Genomic DNA, 22,950 nt, shown 5'->3' with positions numbered 1-22,950 from the left:
TAATAGCTTCATAAACTTATTATATTTACTAAAAAAAAAACCAATAGTATAAGATACAAACATTATAAGTAATAAATGATAGTAACAATAAGAATTTATTGAAAAATTAAAATTAAGAATTTTGCAAAATTCAATCTTGTTTTTTTTCATGTTGTTATTATTTGAAAAAAGGTTTATTTTATTTTTTTTGCTTGACAGTACTTGACTTATTTTTGAAATTAGTTATTTTAAGACATTTTTTCTTATTTAATGTTTTCTAAAGGTAAAGTGTTAGAACTGTTTGATAAGAAAATTCATAGTATATTTTTGTTTGGTATTAAAATTTTTTGCACAGTTCTTACAAGAAAATGCTAAACTTTATTAAAATATATAGTTTGTTTAAAACTTTATGCTTGGACAAGCAAAATAAGTTTAAAGAAGTGAAGAAAACTAAAACACAAAGTTTAAATGATTATTAATAAAATATGCTTTTTATTTATGTTGTAAAACTAAATTCTTGTTGTATACTATAACTTATACGATTATATATTTGCTTTCTAAAACCCATTTAACACAAGTATGTTGTTTCTTATAAAACTAAGTTGTGATAAATCTATATTTCTAAAAAACAAGCTAAATGTTTCTAATGAAAATTGTATACATAAAGATTTTTTAAAGTATTTTAAACTTTAATTTTGCGTTCATAATAAACAGTTCAGTAAACAAGTTCATCCTAACGTATATTAAAAGATTATTTTTTTACTTTACTATTTTAATTTTCAGAGAAGAAAGTATTTTACTTTTTACTAATTGTTGTATAAAAAAAAAGACATTAAACTTTTTTTTATTTCTTTTTTTAAATTGCTAACAATAATAAAGTAAGTTTTATTGTTGTATTTGTTTAATATTCTAATTTTGAGTAATTATAAAACTGAACTCACAACACAAATTCTTGTTAAAGCATTTTTTATTAAGTTTTAAAAGGAAAAATAATCTTTAAGGGTAAGAGATTAATACGAGTTTGTGTTTTAGAAAATAAACAAGTTGAGTTGAATACAACAATAAGTTACTACTACTACTAATAACCTTTGCTAACTGTTGTTATTATTGTATCATATAACAGTAAGGTGTCAGAAAGCACAGTGTCACTTTCTCACTGAGTGACAGTTTAGCACGGGTCGTTACTTTAGCACGTAGTGTCACTTTTGTACGGAGTGACACTTTTGCACGGAGTGACACTTTTGCACGGGTCGTCACTTTAGCAGGAAAGACACTTAAGCACAATATCTCAATATAGGGGTTCTTGAAGGATAAAAGAATGGAAAGGGTTTATAGGGTATAGAAACATATATATTAATAAAAAAATAAAATAAAAAGTATTTTTTTATTTACTTGAATCTAATAAGCACAAAGATACATGATAACTACATTATACTATACTAAAACAACAGTTGAACACAAACTTTCAAAGAATACTAATAAGTCTTTTAGAACTTAAGTAAAAGAAGAATTTAATTCTCAAATCTAACGTGTTTATAGCACAACATAATAGCACACCAATTACTGCCGAATGCCCAAAAACTTTCAAATATTGTCTTATTTATATCAAAAGCAAATAACTTTTTTTCTTACGTATTCATTGGAAAGAAACTAACTCCTTAGAATAAACAATGTTGTTCTGGAACTTTTGAAAGTTGTTTCGAGAAAGCTTAGATAATGTTTACAAAATATCCCATTTTTATTCACATGCTTTAAAATGATAAATGAAATGTTGATTTTATTACAATAGATTGACACTTTAGCACGGAGTGAAATTTTAGCTCGAAATAAGTTTAGAACTTTTAAAATGTTTTTTTTTAAATGGTGTTGAATTACTAAATAAACAATAAGTTAACAAACAAACTAATGCAAAATATAGCTCTAAAACTTTTAAAACTTTTGTCTTATAAAAACTATAAATAAAATTCTAATTAGTAACACTTTAAAATAAGCTATTTTTAAAGTTTCAAAACAATAAAAAAGCTAAAACGGTTATAAAAGTTATTTAAATATATTTACTAACTTTTGAAGTATCATTTATAAAACACATAGTTAGTTATGAATTTAAAAAGTTGCAATACGCGTGAACGTAGAAGTAAGAGGATTTTAACATTTTTATGTATAATAATAATTAGAGCTATAAGTATTTTACAAATAAACTTTTGATAAGCTATAAAGTTACCAGAGCTTGTAAAAATGATGGTAAGCTGTTTATCGATATCTATTAACTATCTGTATTTCTTTTTATACTTCAAATTTACTCTTAAAGTTTCAACTTATTAAAACAAACTTAAGCTCTATAAAAGAGTTTCAACAAACTAGAGCTTGTAAATATTACTAGTTTTGTTAAATAGTTTTATGATGTAAATATGAAAGTAGTAACATTAAAACACGTTTGCTAAACAACATACAATTATATAATTTAATAAGTTTATAAGTTTTCTTTTATTTTAGTTGAAATTAAAGCTAAAACTTGTAACACATTTAAAACTTGTCATGACTGTTTACATTTTACTTAGCTCGTTTTTAGATTTCTAAACATAATAGTAAAAATATTATTTAAGCATAAGAAAAATAGGAAATAAATTCCGTGCTAAAATTTTACACCTTGCTGAAATGTCACTCCGTGCTAAAATGTCACTTTGTGCTAAAATGATGCCATACTTTTCTGACCCCTTTCTCTTCAATAGTTATTGACATCTGCTAATACCTTCTAGGAGAATTTTTGAAGTTCTTAACAGTACACAACAACTACGAATTTTCTAAACTTTAAATAAACTTATTTGCAATTTCGCTCAGTTATAAATGGTGGCAGTTTAGTTTGCAATTTTATTCTGTCATTTTATATATTTTAAAATGCTATATTACAAAAATATACTAATTGAATGTACTCATTTGTAAATAAACATATGTATGTATATAATAAAAAAGCTTGTTAATAAATGTTTTTTTTTACATTAATAATTTTATTATATCATTATATCAGTCATTTGTACATTTGAAAAGGCTATACAGTTAAAATAATCTAACTAAATGTATCCTTTTGTGAATAAATAAACGTGTCTAATAAAAAATCTTGTTAACAATTGTCTTTTTTTTTTTGCATAAATAATTTTGTTATATTATTATACGACATGCACATTTTAAGTATCGAAGTTAGAGATAAAAAAAAGCACTTTTTTTAGTTATGAGTAATGTTTATTTTTTGTATACGGTGTAATTTAAACGTTTTACAGTTATAGCAGTTACGAAAAATAGAGGTTGCTTACGGGTAAATAGATTGAGATATAAATCTTGATATCTGCTCCTTTTTAAACCATTGTCTTACTTCTTAATAACTGCTGCTGAGTTTTAAACTTTATTTAAACAAGTGAAAAAATCTATTTAAATTATACATTAAGCTACACAAACTACAATTTATAACAAGTGTTCTTATACACATAAACAATAATTAATAATAAGTATCTTAGAGCTTAAGATTTATGTTTTGATCAGAATAAAATTGCAAACTAAACTGCCACCATTTATAACTGAGCGAAATTGCAAATAAATTTATGTTCTATAAGCATTGCAAAAAACGTTATAAAAATGTTTTATTTGTTTTATAAAAACTTGTTTAGAAAAAATTTAGAGAAGTTTTATATTAGTTTAATTATTATTCCTTTACTAGTGACCTATTTGCGTATCACTTAAAATACCAAAATATTTTTTGCTTCCGCGGTACGGTAATATTTTCAAATAAAAAAAAAAACTGGCGCAAGTATCAAGCAATTAAGTGTTTCCAATGTTGACAGTGTAGTTATAAAATTTTTAGTAAACTTTAGTAAAACATTTTTAATCCTTTGTTTAGTTACAAAAAAAAACATTTTTTCAAAGAATTAAGAAAACAGAACTTCTTTATTAACCCATGTTTACTTAAGCTTCTAAGTGGCACATCATAAAATACTGGCACTAAGAGATCTAGTAAGTTAAACACACAAATTGGTATAACGCCACAACTAAAAGACCATCTCAAAAAAAGGCAAGTCTATTCTACAACTTTTTACTTCAGTGATATACTTGTTTGACTTTATTTATTATAAAACCTTTCATTTATTCAACTTAAGAATAAAGATCTAAAATGATCTAGCTATTTTTCAAATGCACACTTAATGCAGTAAATTTTAGTGGAAATTATTTTCACTTGGCAGAAAAAACTTCAAACAGTATAAAAATTTCTTATTTTACTTTATTTTTTTGAAAGAAAAAGTGGTCTATTTTAATCTTTTTAACTATTAAATCCTTTTAAGGAAACAAAAAACTGTGCATTGAAATAACGAGACATCAGTTTTAACTATTTATATTTAATTATATTCAGTAAACGATTATTTATCAAATTTGCACGTGACATCATTTCTTACAAATACTAAAAAATTTGTTTTTTTAATGAAATTTTAAAATTTACTTTTGTCTCAATAAAAAAATCAACGCGTTTCACCTCCAACTCTTTGAATGCAGTATTTTTAGGAGCGATTTAATTAAATAAAAATATTTTAACTTAAGTAATTGAAACTTTAATACTTTTAAGTCGATCTTTTTCAATATCTATTTTTCATTTACAAAAAGTTTTCTTTTATTTCAAGATTAGACACCAATTTAATCTAACAAATTTACAAATTTAACAAAATATATTTAAATGGCAACTTTTTACACAATATTACCTTTTTAAAATGAAAATAGTAACAAAGGATAACTTTAAACATTAAATTGGGTCATGGTTTGTTGTTAAAAACTTTGTTGAGCAGATACACAACATATAAGTGGTTTTGTAAAAAATGATTTGTAACGAAAAAAATTTGTTTTTAAGTTTATTTGGGAACTTGAAAGACATATGAAATTGTATAACAGCACGGAAATTTAATCCCAAACTTAATAGATTTAATTATAAACACAATTATATGCAAAGTTCGTCAAAATGAGATTGCAAATTAAATAAAAACCAGATGTTTCCAGGCTCGTGGCCCACTGTGCAGTACGCCGCCGTCAGGATCCACTGGTGGGCCAGAATCACCCCGCCGCAAATGTACGATTTCGATGTCAAGGATGAAGGGTTTTCAAGTGAGGTTATTAAGAAGGCCACTTTCCGTGAGGCGCGTCCGTACCCGAAAAGATCCTTTCCGAGATGTTGTTGGCTTTGAGCCGTTAAACAAGTAGAAAATGGTGATTAAAACTAGAAAGTAGTTTGAAGCGGTCATGTCTTTGCTCAAAATTTCATTTTTCAAAAGTTCAGATAAACTCATTAAGTTATCTAAAAGCTCTCTTTGCAATATGACGTAGTTATTTTTGAACAAAAATTTAAGTTGATTTGTATTTGAGTATTTTTAGTTGTAAAGGGACGGGCTCTCACTCTCAGTGCGATATTAAATTTTATACTTATAACTTTTTTTATTAATAAAATAGTGAACTAGATGAGAAAAAAAATGGGTTCGATATCTTATACACATTAACGTATTTATAAAGTTTCAAACAAGCATACATTATCTAGTTTCAAGATAACTGCTATACTATTTTTTTGTTTACTGTTTTTTTCTTAGCTATGAGTAATTAAGAAATCAAGTAAGACGTATCCAGGTTAGAACAAAACTCAAATCTATTTGTAGAATTATTTTTGTATAAACATTTATTCTCTTACTTTTTAAAACTTGAGGACTATAGTTCATTGAGATTATCATAAAGTTGATAATAGCTTATTGAACTAACTTTTTAAATTATTTTTAGGTTTTTCTTTAATTCGTCTTTTTTATGTAAATAAAATAGCATTTCTAAGTTATATTGAACAAATGATCGAGAAAAATATCATTTATTATTAAACATTGTACTAGTTTAGTTAGATATAAAAGTATAAAGATATTGACAGATTTGACAACAACGTCTTTATTAAGATAAAATGATGAGTAAAAGCCCAAAAATAACAGTTTTTTTATTTTTAAGTTTATGAACTTAACTTTATGTATATTGTTAAAAAATTCTACTGTTATAACAAATGCTGACTAAGTTTAATTCAAATATATTTATAAAATCAATAAACAACAGCAGTAGCGAAAAAGTAGCGAAAATTAATATGTTTCGGTAAAATAAACTAATACAATTTTAAATATTATGTTATCTTAATTCCTAATTAATTTGGTTTTAAGCATTAACAAACTACATATTAAAACACCTTTAGATCTTAATTGGTCATAATTGTGATAAAATCATATTAGTAGTACGAATTGAGTAACTACTTGTTTTAAAAATGTGTTATACAAAACTAATGCTTTTTGTATTTAAAACGTTTAACTGCTAAGAATCCTAAAATTTAAAATTACTACAAGCTATTTTTCATTTTTAAATAAAATTACCTTTTTAAATCTACTAACTGTTCAAAAATATATATTTAATTGTTTGCTAACAAAAGATCCTAGTGAAACAAACCCACTGGAATTGAAATAAAAACAAGTTATACAGTGATCTTCCTTTATTGTACCAACCTATGTTTCTGTGTGTTATTTAATCAACACACTTCAACTGGGTTCTGTAAAACCTGTTATTAACTATTAACCTGTTAAAATTTGTAGTAAATTATTTTATTTTATTTCAATAAAATCATTTCTATGCTTCTACTTTATTCTATGCTTCTATTCTCATATTACAGTAATTATTTTTTTACAGAACCCAGTTGAAGTGTGTTGATTAGTTAATATACAGAAACATATGTTGGTACAATAAAGGAAGATTACTCTATAACTTGTTTTTATTTTATGTTTTTAAATCTACGTCATAATTAAAAATAAAAATTGACAAAAACCTGTAAACAAGTTCAGCAAAACTTTTGGAAAATGAAAGGTGAACTAAAGACATGATCATTTCAAATTTTATTCCGGTTTTAATTTTATTTTTATTCAACGGCTCAAACGCCAACAACATCTCGGAAAGGATCATCTCGGGTACGGACTCGTATCACGGAAAGTGGCCTTCCTATGTGTTAATATCCTCGGTTGAAAAAATTTCAATCATTACAACGAGAACAGAGAGATGCGGCGGGGTGATTCTAGCCCACCAGTGGATCATGACGGCGGCGCACTGCACAGTGGGTCACGAACCAGCAAACATCTGGGTCCACGCGGGGTTCTTCGAGGCCACGAAGACCAAGTTCCAGCAGAGGAGCTCGGCCGTGAAAAAGTTTGAGCATCCGGGTTATTCCAGAGGAGGAGGCGATTTACTGTCCTTTCCCAACGACATAGCGCTGCTTTTTTTGAAGACGCCCTTCTTCTTTTACAACCTCGTCAGGCCGGCTCTGTTGCCCCGAAACAGCGGGGACTTAGTCGAAGAAGGTCTGTTGTGCGACATCATTGGATTCGGCGACACGGAAAAAGATACTTCGGAGCAGGTGATCCCTTACAAATTGCAAGAATCCGAGATCCACATCTTCCCCAATGCGAAGTGTAATTTAAGATGGTGGGGCAGATTTTCCGCTGACATCCATGTTTGCATTTTAACGGAGAACTCCGACAAAAGGTCCTGCCAGGGGGACTCCGGCGGCGGCTTGTACTGCTTCGACAAGGTGAGCTTGAACGTGAAAGTTGATTTCATCATATCGAGTTTCCAAGATCTTTGAAAAATTTTTAACGCTAAAAACTTTTATTGTTACAGTGACTGATAAAAAAACATACTTTTAAAACAAAGGTCAGGAACGCCACCGTGGTGCGGGGAGTGGGCAGTTGGGGTCCGCCGTGCGACAGCTGGTATTCCCCCAGCGTTTACACGAGGACTTCCCACTACGTCGAATGGATCAAGGACCACGTGAGGTACGGGGAGTGGTCCAACGGGGATTGCAGCGTCACTTGCGGTGAAGGTACCAGGCTGGACAATAGAGAATGTCTGGTGCCGAGTTTCTGTGAAGGTAATTTTCAAATTGGGGACTTCCCTAAAAACTCGTACTTAGTTTATCTTGTTTCCGCTTTCTGTAAACCTTTTTTAAAGTTATTTTTAAGTTAACGCGTACTGTTTATTTGTAGTTGTACTTGATTCAAAATATCTGTTCAGATCCCGACGTGGTTCTAAACCGCGTCTCGAGGTGCAAGATGCCCGAGTGTCCCAACAACGAAGATCCCTGCAGGCTGCTAAAATGCTCGCCCGACGCGGTGTGCCAGTCCGACCACTCACTCAAGTACGAGTGCATTTGCCTGCCGGAGTTTGTTGGCGACGGGAAATTCTGCAGGAGTAGAATTGACGACGACAAATATAAAGGAAGTTTGTTGAGTTTTGTGTAAAAGTTTATTTCAGTTTGTAAAAATTAGAAAAAATATTTTTGGCCACTAAGTCTTAAACACTGTAAGTATTTTGCGCTATTTTTATCTACTGTCGCATTAAGAAAATTATAGTAAATCTTCCAAATAAAGTAATTTGAATATAATGTATACAGTGTGTATAAGATCATCAAAAATTAGTTTAAAACCAATTTCAACTCAGTCTTAACGAAACAAAACATTAATCAGTTTCACTAACTAAAAACCAATTAAATAAGTCTGTATGCTTAGACTATCAGTTTAACTAAAAAACTTTGTTTTAAAGCATAAGACCGCATCATGCATTTTAGATTTACCTAGAACGACACATTTGTAAGGAAGGCTATTGGAATGAAAAAATGTATGATGTACCTGCTTATTAAAACAAAGTTATGCATAGCTTGTTATCTATCTGTGATGGAGCAAAAATAAACGTTGTTGTTGCAGCATTTGTTAACGCCGGTTCAGTGGTTAAAAAACAATAAATTAAATCTCGGACCACGTTTTGCAGGGGAGCCGGGATACGGCGATTGGAAGATAGGAGAGTGTCAAGGGTGGTGCGGAGTTGGCAAGAGAGTGGACACGAGAGACTGCTACTGGTTGAACTGCAAGGAGGAAGATAAGAAGAGGACGATCAACTGCAAGCTGGACACTCCTTGCGTGGGCAACCAGGGATGCGAAGCGCAAAATTTGATTTGCGACCAGAACGCGCATTGCGTGAGGTACAGCACGGAGAAGGCGTACGAGTGCGATTGCAATGTCGGTTTTAGCGGCAACGGAACCCGCGATAACTGTGAAGCCTTGCCGCCCAGTTTCAGTTCGGGTGGGAAGTTGAGGAGCTTGAATGTCGGTGTGTTGATGCTAGTTGCGATTTTCAACTACTTGATCTAATAGTTGAGGATTAAAAAAGAAACATTTGTGTGTGTAAGACTTAGTCTAAATTTTGCAAGCTGATCTAATAAAATAAACAAGAAGCCAATATTTTTGCATGTATTTTGAAGACAAATATAAATTTTAGTTTGATTTATAATTTAGTTTAATATTATAAAAGTATTATTTCTTTCTACTTTAATATACATATTTTAAGAAGTCATTATATGTTACTTGATAGCATTTTTCCAAAAAGACTTTTACTTGGTCTAATAGTTGAGGATTAAAATCGAAAAAAATTATGTGTAAGTTCTGCAAGCTGGTTTAATAAACTATTAAATAGCAAAGTGTTTTTGCTTGTACATAACTAAAATATTAAAAACTTGTAAGTATGTAAGAAATAAGCTTCCTTTCTGTTAGTTTGAATTAAGTAGTAGTAAATATGACAACAATATAAATGAACATATTTATTGACAAAGTATTTACTTTAAATAAATAAACAAACAGCCTGTAAGATTATTATATAAGTTAAAGTTTTGGTTTTAATTACCTATTATTACCAAAAACGTATTCTTCTTTCTAAATTGTTAAAATTGTACTAATTTGTTTGAAATAAGGTATAAGTTGTAAAAAAAGTATTTATCTACATTTTTTAAAACTTTGTGTTTATTTTCTATTACATAGTGCTTCAAAAAAGTTTAAAATTACGTTTGATATAAGAACTTAAGAATATTATATTTAAAAGATTAATATTAATAGTTAAATTTATATGAAACTAAGTTAGACTTATGTTTAAATTTTCATACAGTATATTTTTTATTGCTAAACCAGCATCTATGTAAATACTTGTTAATAACAAGCTTGAATTAAAGCTTACTTAAGTTTCAATCTTTAATTATTAAAATATTTAAAACGCATGAAAATAATTATAATTATTTTAAGCTTAAAAAAGTCTTGGTTTAAAAATGAACTAGAACTTCTAGACTACTAGTTTGATTTTAAAAGTATCCTTTTGATAACTTCTAAACTATTTAATAGACGTTTGAAGAATAAAAATATATTTTGTAAACTAATAATGTTTAAAAAAAAAACTTTTTCTAGCGGGGTATAATGGTAAGTGTTTATCTATTTTTTGAATAAGGTAACACATAAATGTAAAACTTATGTTATAAAAATCTAAAGCTTTGAATTATTACAAAGCAAGTGTTAAATTTTCGTGAGCCACTGTGCAGTGCGCCGCCGTCAGGGCCCACTGGTGGGCCAGAACAATTCCCCCGCAAATGTAGGTTTTCCATTCCAGAAACGAAGGGTATTCAACCGAGGATAACAACACGTAGGAAGGCCACTTGTCTTGAGGCGCGTCCGTACCCGAGATGATCCTTTCCGAGATGTTGTTGGCGTTTGAGCCGTTAAACAAGTAGAAAATGGTGATTAAAACTAGAAAGTAGTTTGAAGCGGTCATGTCTTCGCTAAATATTTCATTTTTTAAAAGTACTGATAAACTCATTTAGTTATCTGATTCTAGTAATTGGGAACTTGAGAGACATATGAAATTGTATAACAGCACGGAAATTTAATCCCAAACTTAATAGATTTAATTATAAACACAATTATATGCAAAGTTCGTCAAAATGAGATTGCAAATTAAATAAAAACCAGATGTTTCCAGGCTCGTGGCCCACTGTGCAGTACGCCGCCGTCATGATCCACTGGTGGGCCAGAATCACCCCGCCGCAAATGTACGATTTCGATGTCAAGGATGAAGGGTTTTCAACCGAGGTTATTAAGAAGGCCACTTTCCGTGATGCGAGTCCGTACCCGAAATGATCCAGAATCACCCCGCCAGTTTTTTTTATATTTTACCGAAATATATTAACTTTCGCTACTTTTACTGTTTGGTGCTGTTATTTATTGATTTAATTAATATAGTTGAATTAAACTTAGTCACATTTGTTATAACAGTAGAGTTTTTTATTATTATATATAAAATGAAGTTTATAAACTTGAAAATGAAAAACTGTTATTTTTGAGTTTTAACTTATCATTTTATCTTAAGTAAAAACGCTGTTGTCTAATCTGTTAATATCATTATACTTTTATAAAACATACCTAACTAAACTATCACAACGTTAAATAATAAAATTATATATTTCCCGAAAATATAACTTAGAATTGCTGCTTTATTTACATTAAAAAAAGTCAAAATAAAAAATAAAAAAAAAATAAATTTTATTATGTGTCAATAAGCTATTACAAACTTTTTGATAATCTCAACTATCAACTTTTTAAAAAGTAAGAGAGTTTTATATCATTTAGACATTTATTTTATATAGACATTTATATCAAAAGATTTCGACAAATAGAATTATTACTCATATCTTACAGTAAAAAAAAAAAAAATTAAAATAGTGTATCTATTATGTTACATTGTAGGCTTGTTTGAAACTACTTAAATACGTTAATGTGTGTTAGATATCGAAACAATTTATTTTTTTCGCTAATCTAGTTTACTATTTTATTAATAAAGAAAGTAATGTGTACTAAATTTAAATCATACCGACAGTTAAAGCCCGTCTCTTTACAACTGCTAGAAAGTCCAAAAATAATTAAAAATATTCAAATCAAACACAACTTCAACTTTTGTTCAAAATTAATTTCTAATTACGTCATTTTGCAAAGAGAGCATTCGGATAACTAAATGAGTTTATCAGAACTTTTAAAAAATGAAAGTTGGAGCAAAGACATGACCGCTTCAAACTACTTTCTAGTTTTAATCACCGTTTTTTACTTGTTTAACGGCTCAAACGCAAACAACATCTCGGAAAGGATCATCTCGGGTACGGACGTGCCTCAAGGTAAGTGGCCTTCCTACGTGTTAATATCCTCGGTTGAAAACCCTTCATCCTTGACATCGAAATCGTACATTTGCGGCGGGGTGATTCTGGCCCACCAGTGGATCCTGACGGCGGCGCACCGCACAGTGGGCCACGAACCTGGCAACATCTGGTTTTTATTTAATTTGTAGTTTCATTTTTACGAATTTACAAAAAGTATAAATGTGTTTATAATTAAATCTATTAAGTTTGGGTTAAAATTCTGTGCTGTTATACAATTTCACATGTCTTTCAAGTTCCCAAATAAACTTAAAAATAATTTTTTTTTGTTACAAATCATTTTTTTACAAAACCACTTATATGTTGTGTATCTGCTCAACAAAGTTTTTAACAACAAACCATGACCCAATTTAATGTTTAAAGTTATCCGTTGTTACTATTTTCATTTTAAAAATATAATATTGTGTAAAAAGTTGCCATTTAACTATATTCTGTTAAACTTGTAAATTTGTTAAATTAAATTGGTGTCTAATCTTGAAATAATATATAATTTTTTGTAAATAAAAAATAGATTTTGAAAAGGTAGGCCTAAAAGTATTTAAGCTGTAATTACTTAAGTTAAAAGCTTTTTATTTAATTAAATCGCTGCTAAAAATACTGTATTTAAAAAGTTTGGATGTGAAACGCGTTGATGTTTTTATTGAGACAAAAATAAATTTTAGCATTGAATTAAAATATTTTTTTTAGTATTTGTAAGAAATGACGTCACGTGCGAATTTGAAAAATAATCGTTTATATAATTAAATATAAATATATAATAAATATATAAAATATGAATATAATTAAATATAAATAGTAAAAACTGCTGTCTCAATATTTTAATGCACAGTTTTTTTTCTTTAAAATAGTCTTAAAAAGAATTTAATAATTAGAAAGAATAAAATAGATTACATTTTATTTCGAAAAAATAAAATAAAATAAGAAAATTTTTACACTGGCTGAAGTTTTTTTTTGCCAAGCAAAAATGATTTCACTAAATATTCCAGGTTGCATTAAGTGTGCATTTGAAAAATAGCTAGATCATTTTAGATTTTCATTGTAAGTTGAAGAAATTAGAAGTTTTATAATAAATAAAGTCAACAAATATACCATTGAAGTAAAAATTTGTATAATAGACTTGCCTTTTTTTGAGATGGTCTTTTAGTTGTAGCGTTGTACCAATTTGTGTGTTTAGATTACTAAATCTCTTGCTGCAAGTATTTTATGATGTGACACTCAGAAGCTTAAGTAAACATGGGTTAACATAGAAGTTCTGCTTTGTTAATGCATTTAAAAATGTTTTTTTTTGTAACCAAACATAGGATTACAAAATGCTTTACTAAAAGTTATTAAAAATTTTATAATTACACTTATCCACATTTGAAAATACTTAAATAGTTGACACTTTGCCAGTTTTAATTTTTTTATTTGGAAAATATTACCGTACCTTAGAACACTAGTGCACACTAGTGTACATGAAATTTCTTTTAGGGCACACGAGAGTTTTAAAGTGCATGAAACTTATTTTGGGGTACATGTTTTTTTTTTCGCGCAGAAAATAAATTAAATAGTTTTTTAATCTTTCTTCATTTAAGACATATTCAACCATGATATCTAATTGACCATTCTGTTGTTAATAAAACGACCATTTTTAGCACTTTCCTAGTTCTTTTCTGTTACCTTATGTAAAAAATCTTCCACCCTTAGCTGCCCAAAGAAAAACCGAAGTGAGCAAATCTCATAGATTATTGAAACAAAATAAAACGGTTGGTGTTCTACTGTAGTCCTAGAGGGCCTATAGGAGCTACTTTTAATATCTACGGGGGGTTGTGCGTCTAAGTTAGGGGTAAGTGAGCTAGAACTTGTAGGTTCCATGTGGGAGCTACTAGGTGAAGAAGATGCTCTGCCTGCGTCTCTTTTTTCTGCTAAGCGCTTGGAACTTTTTAAACCTGGTGTCAGTAAGTTACTTACAATATTAGGGAATGGGTTTCCTGAGTTTCCTGAACTCATATTGTTAATTATAACTTTTATGAAATTGTTAATAAACTTAATTAATATAGTTTAAATGTGATGTGAATTAATTCAAGTTAAAGAACACAGCTATATCTGTAATAGTGAATAGAAAAAACTGCGAATAAACGATAACAAACAAATAAATTTTGATGACTAAAATATGTGTTATTGTGACAACTAGAAAATTAGAAGTGAAGTGCATTTGAAAAGTTGTTTACATTTTTAGTAAAAGATTACGTGGCCAAGTTAATATTGACCCTCTCGCGCCACCTGGCGGAGATTTTAATAACAAAAATACAATTTTGGTTACATTTCCTCACCTAATAGTCCTTGATTGAAGTCTTTTGGTGGGGTCTTGCAACATTTTTAAAGTTTTAAAGGTGTAACTTGAAAAAAAAAAATTTCAAATGAATTACTTTAACGTTAAAAATTCATTAAATTGTTTGTCTTTAAGTATAAAATTTGTTTTTTAAAGCATACACACGTGAAAAAATACTTATAAAATTCATTTTAAACGATTTAAATCTTTAATTATTTCAACACACAAGTATTACTATATTATTACAATTTTTTAAAACTATACGGGTCAGATCATTATGTTATGATTAAACGATGTGACTTTTTTAACTAAATGCACTGAATACTTTAAATCATAACTAAGAAATAAGGTTAATATTTCCAATGGGTTTATAAAACATAAAATTTTATTTAATTTTATTTTAATTAATTTATATTTTCTCTACTTTTTTTCTTATAAATTTCAATGAAACTTAGTAAGTTAGAGAGTTATAAAAAATCATTATGATACTATTTACAAAACACAAAAAGTTTTCTTAAAATGATGAACACAATTTAAATAATTTTTACAGTTAAATTTTTAAAAATGAAATTTGTTAAGTTTAAATTTTTATTTTTTTTATATTTTAATTAGTTTTTGCTTTTAAATTCTAATGAAACTTTGTAAATTATTTTTTTAAATGATTATGGTACTATTTAATAAACAAAAAAAGTTCTTAAAATGATGAACACAATTTAAATAATTTTTACAATCAAAAAATCTTATGAAATGTTTTAGAAGTAACCTTTAAAGTTCGAATGTTTTTTTTCTTCTTCTCCTCAGCTAGCTATTGCTGCTTTCTTGCGTCGGCTGCTTGTTTTCAACCTTCCTTGTCTTCCAAGTTCTACATGTTCGCCACAGAGTCACGGCGATGAGAAATGTTAGTACAACGCCCCAAAATCTGGATATTATATCCAAGGGATGAGTAATATAACTCCAGAGAAATCCCTTGGGCTGGAAGATTTCTTCAATTGACCCTTGTTCATTCAAGTGGCCATATTTGATATATTGGCCAACTTCAATACCTTCTCTTCTAAATTTTTCGGTCGTTAGCTCGATTAGATTTCGTAAAGCTTGACCATTATGTGATTCCTCTTGGTCAACTACATTATAAAGCTCTTGAACCGTTTCCAATTCATCGAATTCAATGTTTGTAGCACTGAAACTGACGTCTTGATTTAGCGAAATCTTTCTCAAAGACGGACCAACCTTCGATAATGAATTGTTTTGGAAATACAGCAACTTATCTTTGAACAAGAACATCTTTTTAGTGTTGTTCTGAATCGTAGTTTTTAGTTGTTGTGTTAGGAAACCTTCGGTGGTCCATTGAGCTTAGATGGTTGACGTTTCAAGATGGACATTGAAAAGAAGACGTTGCGAAATTTTATTGTTTAACTTCAGACTTGGCTGCAGAATTGCGGTCACACTTTGGCATTCGAGTTCTCGAAGTATTCCATTTTTATATGACGCGAAGGTTTTTCGCCCGAGCAAGAGGCTCAAAACTGACGATGGTGTAGACTTCTGTGCTGCCCGTAATGCGACTAATGTTCCTCGATTACTTTCACAAAGCATCTTTTTTATGTCATTTTTTACTAAATTAAACTGCAATTTTGTCGCCAGTGCAGTAGAAGCAATCGCTGCTTCCAGTATTCTAATTTCCGTTGGTAGCGTCATTACCTCTATATTTTCTGCGTTGACTGCTATGTTGTCTTTTAAATGAATTATGTGCCCACTAGGGCTACATACAGTTTTCTTCCAGTTGTTACGAAGGCAGGTTGCGGCGATTTTATCACATCGTATTAATCTTGTTGTTATGATCTGTGCTTTTTGGATTTTGTATAAATTACCGTTCTCCAAAGGAAATACTTCCATCGAAGCATTCTTTATGGTTTTTGGGTTATGACATTTGGATGTGTCCACTTTCGGTGAGATTAAGCGCAAGCTAGCAGTCAAACAGGTCAATATTTTAGTATCATTTACGCACTCGATCCTGGGGAGGCTTACATGAGATATTTGACCTGAATTAAGGTCTGCAATGACCTTTGTATAAGTTAATTCAAAGTTTTCGACCAATATAGTGTTTTTCATTGGCCAATTAAATTTTGGCACCAGAATATTTGACGTACTGAGAGAATTCTCGTTGACCGGTACTAATGTGCCTAAAGGAGATTGGAATGTCTTTTCAGCTATTAAACATTCATCGGTGCTAACGCTAGCATAGACTTTGGATTTTAGAAGACAAGATTGAGATCCCCAGAAGTAGAATGTGCAATCATATTCTTCTTCTCTCCTACGGCACATGAACACGTCTATGTCAATGTTTTGTTGTAGAGGAATGATGACGTCCACTTCGATTTGCTTGATTTCATCTCCTTCCGTCGAACACTGGTGTGGTTCGTTAATATAATAATAACCCTTAACGCTTCCACTGCAAAGTGGAAGCTTGTATTTCCGACCTATTTCGGCTTCCTCGCCGTAAGCACCAACTATTAAAATTATAAACCAAATAAACATGTTACCCTACTTGCTTTTTAGTTACAAATAAAGTTATACATGTGACAGTTCCTTATATACTGTTCAAAAAAAAAAACAAAAAAAGAAAAGAAAAAATTTATATAGCGATAATTGAGAGAATTTTAAACGTTAGTAGTTACAAAGGTCGTTAAGTTTAAAAACAAATATTAACAATTATTCATTTTGTAATAGCTAAAAACAAAAAACAACGTTATTAAAATTTTAATTGTCAAAAAAGAAACAAAGGTATTAAAAGTTATTAAGCTGTTTTATTAGACAATAAAATATTAACCTCTTAACGTTACTGCTTAATCTAAACGATTTAGTTGAAAACAAGATATAGAAACAGCATGTCAAAGCAATTAATTTATTATTGTGGCAATAATAATAATTTACATTTTCGTGTACATGAAGCATAAGCATTTTATTTATATATTTTCATCGTTTTTAAACCGTGAATTAGTATTTTTTTTTTTTACTTTGCTACAAATCAAGTTCATATACTCAAGTTTAAAATACGTGATTAGCCAACTGTAAAACTTTTAGGCTTTTCCAGTTCACTAATCAAAAAAGCAATTAGTTTAGTTAGTTTCAAAGCACACTTTCCGAAACAGTTTTGAGCAAGTTTATAGCAACGCAGTTTGAATTAGTTCTTAATCATGTTAAGTTTTATAGGTCAAAAAGATATTGTTTTAAGAAAACAGATTAATTTAGTGTTCAAAATAAATTTACACATGTTTATATTCAAAGTTGTAAAAATTTGACCCAAAAAACTTTACAGTCAAGTGCAATAAGGTCAAATAAAAAATAAAAATTGAAAAAAAAAAAAAAAAAAACAGACAATTTAAACATAAGTTTATTTTTAAAATAGCTAACATGTTTTCCTTTACGTTTAAAATTGACCTATAAAACTTTGAAGTCAAGTTTTATAAAGTTAAACGAAAGAATACTAAGAAAAAAACAGACAATTTGAAGCCAAATTTGTTCTTAATATAGCTAAAAAAAAATTTTAACATGGTTGTTAAAATTGACCTAAAAAAAAAAAACTTAAAAAGCAATAGTAAAAAGGCAAAGGAATATATATTTTTTATTGTTGATTTTTTTTAGAAGTGAACCTAATTTGATTCTTAAAATAGCTTAACAAATTTTTATTTATGGTCGTAAAATTTGACTTCAAATTTACATAAAATACATTTTAACAAGTTGCTTAACTTTTCAAACTGAGTTGCTATTTTGTAAAAAAACATAGTGGAAAACTTTCTGAAGATTTATCTCTTTTTAACTGTAAAATTTACTTGCACTTGTAAGCGCAAAACAACTTTTTGTTTATAATAAATGCTAAGATGTTTTATCTGTTAATTTGTTTTTGAGAACCTTATTTCTCACAATTTAACCCGCTCAAACATGTTCACCAGTATAACCAAAAAAAAATCTTTGAAAACTACATAGAATTATTAAATAAACATTAAATTTTGAAAAACTTGTTTATAAAACCATATTTTGTGTTCACAATGATGTTCTAATATTCTAAAATATTGTTTAAGAGAATTTTTAGAATCATTCAGTTATATTTTTACTTATATTATTTTACTAAAAATGTTCTCACAAGTTTGCTGCAATTGAGTATATTGATCTGTTTGCATTTTTATTATGATTAGAAAACAGTTTTAACTATAAGAATTCAAACAAAAAAAAAAAAAAAACGAAACTTACATGTACTCTTGTAAAAAAGCTTTATGATTAACTATAATTAATTATTTAAGTGTTTTGTTTCAACAAAAAAAAAAACCTTTAAGCCATCAAAATTTAAATTTCTAATCATTTTTTTTTAATAAGGTAAAATCAATTATAGTTACCAAATTCACTAACCACGGTTGTTTTCTACACAAAACTAAAATAAAAAAAACTTTCAATTATTTTTTATTTTTGATTTAAATTTCACTAGTTGAAAACTATGTTTTAATGCACTAACAAATTATGCTGATTTCTCACCTGCCTAAACTCACATCAAATATTTTTAAGCCAATAAGTAATCAACGTTTTAATGAGTATTTACTAAAATTTTATCCGGTTTTTTTAAAAATCAAGTTTTTTTAAAAACAAATTATTTGTTGCTTGCCTGAGCATAGACTGTTATATACAAGTAATGGGCATAGCAAATTAAAATTCTTCAGAGTCTGAACTTTCTGCATAATTTACTCTTTCTTTTCGTTTTTTAAGGTTGTAAGGAATGTTTTTTCTAGTTTTTTCATCACATGTCTCTGAATTTTCCCGTGGGATGAAGGCTTTGACATTTTTGAGTGAAACTTTCTCTACTCGATTATTCTTTAATATGTGCATACTATATTCCGATGTATCCAACACTTCGTATGGTCCATGATAGAGTGAATTTAGTTTCCTTTTATTTACTCGTTTGAGCCACACTTTCTTACAAGTGAACAGTGTCGGTTCATAGTAGACGTTATTATTCTCATAACGTCTGCTCTTCTTACAAATGTTGGTCATGATGTTAAGGAAAAGCCGCATATCGACTTGTGAACAGTTTACCATTTCACCATGGGCTTTGTTCATGAATATTTGTCCGGGTAGATTCACACACGTTCCAAGTGCGTATTGTGATGGTGTGAATGGTGTCCCCTCTATGGGCGTATTATTGATGGCTACAGTTATTAAGGGTAGCCTTAATGACCAGTTTGTCTTGACTGTCTCTGCGCGAAGGGCTTGATTTAGTACACGATGCTGTCTTTCAATAAAGCCGTTTGTCTGGGGACTATATGGAGCTACTAATCGATGTTCTATTCCCAACTGCTCACAAGCTTCTTCTAGTGAGCCATTTTTGAATTCTCCTCCATTGTCGCTAATGATAACCTGTGGGATTCCGAAGTATCCGCACCAATGTTGAATGAAGGCGTTTCTTATTGTTTCTGCCCGTTTATTTGGTATTGGAGCTGTGACTAAAAAACACGTGCCCCTATCTTTCATCGTGAGAATATATTTGTTGTTTTCTGAAACCACACTCATTGGACCAACAGTGTCTATGTGAACAAATTGGAAACGTTCTGTCCGCTTGGGAAAAAACCTAAGTTTAGGTTTGTTGTAGCGTGTTACTTTTATAGCTTGACATTCGATGCATGAACGGGTCCAATGTTTTACATCTTTTTTTAAAGTTGGCCACCAGTAATCTTGTGCAACTATTGTTGTGGATTTGTCTATTTCTAGATGTAGTAGTTGGTGGGCTACATTTAAAGCTGCCAGCCGTAATTCTTTTGGTAGAATTATTCTGTTGTTGTTTTCTTCAACTATAACAGCAAGGTTTTCTGGTTGAAGAAATTCAACTTTCTTATTTAAATTTCGTGCTGCTTCCACAAGGTTGGGCTCGTTTCCTTGTAGTAATGCAATAGATTCCTTATTAATGATCTCTGGAGAAATTATTTCTTTGTTGTCGTCTGTTGTTTCAGAAAGGAACTCTTCTTCAGCTCCTGATTCTGGATCAACCAAGTCTTCGTACTCTGAGTCCGATTCATAATGTCTTAGGTACATTGACGTTGCTTGGGGTGGTCGACTGAGTGCGTCAGCCACATAATTTTCAGTTCCTGGTATATGTACGATTTCAGGGTCGTACTCTTTGATTCTTTGAAGGTATCTCTGTTCTGAAGGTAGTTGGTCTTTTAGCTCGTTTTTTACGGCTTTTACCAACGCTGAACAATCAGATCTAATGATGAGTCTTCGACCTAATATTCTTGCATGAAAGTCTTTCATACTTAATGAAAGACCTCGCAGCTCTTTGTAAAAGACTGAGCGTACTCTACTAAGTCTTGGTAGACTTTTTGAAAAGAACGCCAGTGGAACCATTTTTCCCTCTTCCTTTTCTTACTCGAGCACTGCCCCAACATGGGTGTCAGAGGCGTCCGACGAAAGTATCAATGATTTGTTGTGATCTTCATACTCCAAAGTTGCTGCTTCGGCAAGTGCAAACTTTGCTTTTTCAAATGATTGTACATGTGCTTCATTTAATTGAAGTACTGTCCTGTTAGTCTTCTTGGGGCCCCCGGAGATCTCGCTCAACGGTGCTGTTATTTCTGCTATTCTTGGGATGAATTTATGGTAATAATTTATTAACCCGAGAAATCTTTTCAGATCTCTATGGGTTATTGGCAAGGGGTACTCCCTGATAGCTTATACTTTTGTGCTTAACACGTCTATTCCATTTACACCGACGCAGTGACCAAGAAATTCAAGCTGCGGTTTGGCAAAGGTAGACTTTGATGTATTAAGGAATAACCCATTTTTTGATATCACTTTTAGGACGTCTTTCACGTGCATGCTGTGGTCATTTTCAGTTTTGGAATAAATGAGGATATCGTCCAAGTATACATACGTGAGTTTTCACATCCTCGTAGTAGACTCTCCATCATGCTCTGAAAGCGCATGGGGTCATTTTTCAGCCCAAACTGACAACGTGATGGGATAAAAATCCCATTGTGTGTTATCACCGATGCGTACTTTCAAGAGCCGACTTCAATAGGTAGGCTAAAGTAAGCCTCCTTTAGGTCTAGATTTGTAAAGAAGCTAGTCCCTCCTGGAATGATAGCTGATAACTCATCAATCTTTGGAAGAGGGTAGCATAAAGGTCTTGTGAAAGAGTTTAGTCGGGTATAATCCACGCGAACCCGGATATTTCCATCTTTCTTTTTCACACAAGTGATAGGTGAGGCACATGTGTCTCCACTACCTCGCTTAACAACCCCTATTTCCAAAAGGTCGTCAAAGTTCTCATTTATCTTGGTTCTTTGGCCCCAACATCTTCGGGGTTTGACAAATTTAGGTTCATAATTATCCACTACAATCTCCAGACTGTGATTGTGTTTTGGACTTTCAGTGTAGTTTGGTTCTCTGGTGATTTCTGGGAATTCTCCTACCAATTTCCTGCATTTTTCTTCTAATGAGGAATATTTATCGTCAGAGATCGCTATTTTGTTGACTGACACTATCATTTTTGAAGTTAATTCGTTTGGAAATGACAGTTTGGCTACTCGGTCGGATTCTATTTCGCAACACTCTGCTGTAGCCGGTGAGATTGTTAGACGATGGCTCATAAGGATGTCTAAGCCAATAATACCATGGTTTCCTGGTTCTTGTAGAACCCAAAAGGTGTGCTTAATCGGGTTTAGATTTCCAAGGTGAAGGGTAACATCTGCCTTGGACCTATAGGTGGACTACGCTGTTTCCTATTCCTTGAATCGCTCTACTCTGAGGTGGGAAGTATTTGTTGACTCCACTAGTGAGTTTCTTAGGCAGCATAGATATCTCGCTACCAGTGTCTATCAAAAAGACTACGTTGGTTTTTGTATCCACCACGAATTGCAAACTCTGTGGTAAGTCTTTAGGATTGATGGCTGGAGTATTATTCATCGTAAACGTTGACTTTTGTACGTTACCTTTAGGGGCCATTGCAGCTCGTGGGTGGACGTTTTCACTTTCATTTGTCTCAACTTTGAGGGCTGCACGTGAGATTCGGAATGTGGGTTTTATTGTGACGTCATGGAGGCTTATGACGTCATTGTCGGGGCTACTAGACTGTGGTTTGGCTCGTTTGTTTTTCTTTTTAGCCTTGACAGTCTTTGAGAGAGGATATTTGCCCCCATCCTCTCCTCCTCTCATTGTGAGGAGGACGGGAGCCCGTTTTTTGGTTGGTAGGGCGCAATGACATCCCTCATTGGGCATGTATCAGGTCTATCACATCGTACTGCATTGTAACCTTGAGTTCGGTGTCGATAACAAAGATTGTCATTCACCTGGTTTTTATAACGTCTGTTACCGTAGTTTCGGAAATGATTGTTCTCAAATGCGTTTCTTGGCTCTCTGTACCCATAATTGTCCTGTCTCATTGACGGATCATTTCTCCTCTGTGGTTGAAACTGCTGGTTTCTTGGTGATCTATTGAAATAACGGACTTCTTTTGACGCATCCCTTGTTTTTCTAAGATCAGCATCGCAGCAGTCCATCACACTTCTCTTGA

Source organism: Thalia democratica, chromosome 7 (genome assembly GCF_965202585.1).
Source record: "Thalia democratica chromosome 7, ktThaDemo2.hap1.1, whole genome shotgun sequence".
Lineage (NCBI taxonomy): Eukaryota > Metazoa > Chordata > Thaliacea > Salpida > Salpidae > Thalia > Thalia democratica.
Note: the sequence above shows the minus strand (reverse complement) of the source record.